This window comes from Ursus americanus, chromosome 20, assembly GCF_024610735.1.
Source record: "Ursus americanus isolate L20-20 chromosome 20, mUrsAme1.1.p, whole genome shotgun sequence".
Taxonomy (NCBI): Eukaryota; Metazoa; Chordata; class Mammalia; order Carnivora; family Ursidae; genus Ursus; species Ursus americanus.
The window spans coordinates 39,679,577-39,684,456 of record NC_142146.1 but is presented as its reverse complement, the minus strand read 5'-3'; the positions used below and the strand labels follow the sequence as shown (position 1 = coordinate 39,684,456).

Below are 4,880 nucleotides of genomic sequence, written 5' to 3'. Positions count from 1 at the left end.
GCGGCCGCCTGTGGGGCGAGCGGGGTCTCTGAGGAGAGAGAAAGAGGGACTCACGGAAGGGGAAGAGAAGCTGGAATGTCTCACACCGAAAAGTAGCAACAGTGTAGGAAGGTGGGAAGGATGAGGTGCCCGCGTGTCCCTGACGCCTCACGCCCCGATTCGTACGCGGTGGCTCTCCAGAGAGAGGGAGAGGGGGCCAGGGGGCGGGGCTCGTGGGGCGGAGCGAACGCGTCGCGCGCCGCCCGGAAAGCGTAAGCGCGAGCCCGCGGGGGTGGCTTTCGGGGCCGGCTTCGCGGGGGCGGAGCTTGAGCTGTTGGGGGAGGGATAAACTGGCGAGATTTGGTAGTGAAATGACTTTTAGTTGACAGTTAATCTTTTATGATTGTTGAGTTTTACTGGGGCCTCTCTTTTGCTATCGTGGAGACGGTCCTGTAAGGGGGGGAAAGAAAGAAATGAATTGAGAAATTGCCACTCCTTCATTCCCGACGGCTTTCGCCTGGGCAGGGGGGCGGGGCAACGTGGTCCTCACCCCTCACCCGGGTGGGGCGCGCGCCTGGGGGCGGGGCGAGGCGGGGCACGCCTGGCGGGAGTTCGCGTCTCCCAGGGCCCACGCGCCTCTAGGCCAGGGGCGGGCCTGCGGTGAAAACGTGGGAAAGGCGTGAGTTGTTGGCGGACCGGCTGGGGGCCGCGTCTTTGGCGTCTGTTATTATCTGTGGAGGCATCTTAAATTTCCTGAGCGGGTACGGAAAAAGCGAAGCTAAATGGAAAGTGTCATGAAGAGAGAACCGACGCGGCCTGGTGTAGCCGGGATTCTGTCCTAACCGCTGCGAAGAAGAAGGGATGAGCAGTTGGCAGGTTTGCTCTGCTCCCCGCCTGTTTTTTCACAGCGCGGCCCTGAAGCCGTTTGCTTCTGCTCGAAGAGAATTTCCCGGCGCGGTCCGTGAGGAGCGGGCTAGTGTTTCCAGGCCCACCCACCCCCAACTCCGCCTCGCGGCGCCGCGGGGCTGGCTTCTGCCCCGCGGGCCAGGACGCGTTGCTGTGGCGGTAGCCATGGGGACCCGGGGCTGTCTGGCGCTCCACACCGGCACGTTGGCTCAGATTCACGCCACAACTGCAAAAATAACTTGGAAATGCTGAACTATAGCGCCTTGTTTTGGTGTAAGTTTTAGGGGACCCGGACTCTAGCAGTAGCTGAGAACATACGCTGCTTTTTAGTCTAGCGCTCGAATAGTTAAAATGAGGAGTAGTTCTGAGAAAAAGGTGGTTCCTGATAATGGTATTAAAAATCAGAGTCCTGAGATAGCTTTAGGGATTGAACAATGATTTTTTAGAAGGCACTAGTAACTGCCGTGAATAGATCAACTCTACGGGGGCATAATGAGAGACATAGCTTCTCTGTATTGTTCTCAAGTTATTTGATTGTAAAAAGCGCAGCCATCCTTTTGGGAAGTACTGTTGAGTTAATATTTTGTCCTTACTGATACAAGAATTCAAACTTAAACACCTTTCGACAGTTAAGTATATTCAACATAGAAGTGATTTTTAAATGATACTACATTGAATACAGACAAATTGGAAGATTTAGTCTTTAGAGTCATGTATAAAGTGATTAAGAAGTTTGGTTGCTACAGCTAAGGACTTTCTGCCACCTTTGCAGTAATTTTATTTAACTTGACTTCAAGCATCACAAAACTCCATACAATGTGAAATTATGAGCAAAATATCAAATGAGGATTTCCTGAGAAAAGCGTTTGGTGTGATTCCTCTGGAGATGTCAACTCTGCTGCTGCTACTACTACTGAATTGTGAATTAGGCAAGTCATTACTAAACTGCAAATTTCCCATCCCTAATATTTTCTTACCTGTCCTGTAGATGTGTTTGATTAATACCAAATAATTTATGTGGAAATGCTTTAAAACAATAAAAGCACTACATACATTTTTATATTTATAGCCAGAATGAATGATTCCATTAGCAATCGTGACGGTAAACTGATTAAGCTGAGAGAATTGGAGCATAGTTAGAGACTATTTAGGTGACTAGGAACGGGATTTAAGAGGTACTGCTTCTATGTATGGAAAAGAACTTTGGAGTTCTAAAACTATTCTCAGCCTCCAAATTCTTGGATTTCTATAAGGCATCATCTGAAGAATGGATGTAGAAAAGTACTAGTCTATACAAGTTGAATTTTGAAAAATATTTGCTTTGTCTCTAAATATTTTGCATTTGTTTAAAAGCCCTGATACTTTCAGTTTTCTGGACTTTTATCAAGAAAGATAGTCTTAAAAAAATAATACATTTTAAAATATATTTTTTAAAAAAGCTTACAGCTGTAAGAGAAACTCACAGTGTTCTAAGTACTATATTAGGGTTTGGAGAAAGATCAGTAAGTGAATGTTAAAGTACATTGCCCACCTGTCCTATAAATTACAGAATGCTTTTGGCTAATGGATTATGAACTAACATCCAAAGCTCTTCCCCATAAGTTTAAATAATGGCAAATAATGCAATTTCCAGTGCATCATAAAATGTTATTTTACAATAACAGTCACTCTTAAATGTGCACCACGGAATTAAATATAGTTTCTGGATACCCCTGGTCCATTTTTAAAAAGTGAACTAACACTTTGATTGTCAAAGTATTACGTTGTATTGCCGTTCTATCCTTTACAGTAGTGGTTTTCAGGTACTACTACCTCCCTCCCAGGGGACATTTGACCATATCTGGACACATTTTTGGTGTCCTAGCTAGTAGTAGGGGCTATTAGGTAGCTAGTGGGAGGAGGCCAGGAATATTGCAAAACATCCCACATTGCACAAAGCAACCCTCAACAACAAAAATTAATGAGCCCAAAATGTTAGTAGTGGTATGCTACTGAGAAACCCCGACCTACAGAATTCTATTCTTACATAGGATTGTTTAGGCAAAAAGTCTTATTGATTATCATTGTTTGCTGCAGCAAAAAAGGTACGTGTATTAATATTGACTGCCTATCTTATAGTCATAATGTTCTAAATGTTAAGTCAATCCAGGGAAATTTTTTTAAATCATTATGACTGTTATTAATATACAGCTGATCAACATAAAATATTATAATTTTGAATAATTATAAAAAGTAATACTTCATTGAAATGTATTTCTTGGTGAGATTGGGCTTTTTATCATTTAGCTTAAGTTTTCATGGATAAATATTATTTATTGCTAGCATCTGACAGAGTTCAACATCTTTTTCTTTTCATTTTCAGATATATAAAGGCCAAAACATCTTGTTCTTTTAAGTTGAGAGGAATAAAAAGAATGTTAATATAGCAGTGTTGTTCAATTCCTTTTATTCCTGTTGAGTTATGCCAAGAATCATGGCATATCATGATTCTGGTGGCCTCTCAGAATATTCTCAATGACATATCAATTAGGTTCTTCAATTTAGTTTGATTTAGAATGAGAGCATTAAGATCCCAACTTGGAAAATGATACCTTAACTAGTCATTAATTTTCTCAATATTGACGTTTAGGTGCCCTGGGCAGTTATGTCCTGGAACAATATACCATAATGAAGTTCAGGATAGATAAGAGGTGTTTATTTCTTTTGTAAAGGCCGAAAGGGCAATTCTCTGTGTACTAAAGTACCCCAAACAGTATCTAATTAAATGGTGGTTTATTAGTAGTTATTAGATGGGTGGATGAATAAACAATTGAAGGAACACTTTAGGACTAAATATTATTGTAATAATCCAAACTAGAAATGATGGTTGATGGCAAGGAGGCTGGTGGGAACACTCTGGATATAACATCATTTACTCAAGGTTTGGATGAGAGAGAAGGAGAAACATCAGCTATCACTGTATTATTTTTATCCTAAACTAGACGGTTTACTCTTTGCTGAGATGGGGGATACTGAGAAGAAAAGAATGAGGCAGCTAGAAATATAATTCCCCCTGTCTATTTTCTTTAGTGCCACATTTGTGTTTCTAAGCTTAAGGTAGCTGTTGAAACCTGTAGTTATCCATCAAAATATAAACAATATTATATATTACTCTCAGTCCAATTAAGATATCCCACAAAATGATGGAATCTTTTCCTTTGTTTCTAACTCCGTTGCCTAAAATTCAAACACCTGACAATGTTAATTTTAACTCTTTACTAAGTAATGTTAATAATCTGATTTGTGTATACTAGATTACCTTGAGGACAGCTTTTGTAGTTGAAAGCTGTTCAGTGTTTTTATTTATTTTTTTATTTTAAACACATTGTATTTTAAATCAATAACTCTGCATAGGTATTTTTAGAACAGGTTCAGTATCAAACAGTTGGCTTCATTGGATGTAAAAAACTCATAAACACCCAAATTATGATTTTGTTGTGATGATTATATAGTTTTCTGACTTGTGCAGAACAATGCAACTTAGCTCAAATGCAACTGCAACCTGTAATTCATGATTTATATTAATTCAAGTTAAGATGCAGTGTTATTGGCTAGGCTAACCCAGAGAGGCACATTTTTCTCTTAGTAAATTTTTAATACTTTTCCAGTTTGTTTCAGCAAAGAAAACAATACATGCAAAAACAGAAAAATTAACACCATTTCAATGACAGATTACTTTCGTACCCAGTTAAGATCTTTTGAAAAGTAAACCCAAAATGTTTACACCTGTGTAAATTAACATTATTATTACCTATTTTATGGGTTGGCATACATACTGAAAGTGCTCCTTACTCAGTTTTACCCAAGTTCAAGAGTCTGAGGGTGTGGGTTCACAGAGTCCAGTGGATGAGACAAATACATACATACCAGTTTTATTACATGTTTGTGATAAATGTCGAAGTATAAGCAAATATTGAAGGAGCATAAACAAGTTAGAAATTCCTGTAGTTACCAGC

At 40.1% G+C, this 4,880-nt stretch overlaps 1 protein-coding gene across 5 annotated transcripts in view; it reads left to right on the top strand.

Moving 5' to 3' along the window:
* Position 1: 1 nt before the first annotated feature.
* The window catches only part of SLC9A9 (solute carrier family 9 member A9), a 661,514-nt gene continuing 656,635 nt past the window's right edge, over positions 2-4,880 (top strand). Inside the window, exons 1-2 of one of the 5 annotated variants that reach the window (XM_087870270.1) lie at positions 2-111; positions 1,658-1,814. The gene's annotated coding sequence lies outside the window, so the exon portion shown is untranslated. Of the gene's footprint in view, positions 112-263; positions 1,815-4,880 lie in introns of those variants that run through there. The other 4 variants (XM_087870269.1, XM_087870268.1, XM_045813403.2 and 1 more) reach the window with 4 other exon arrangements.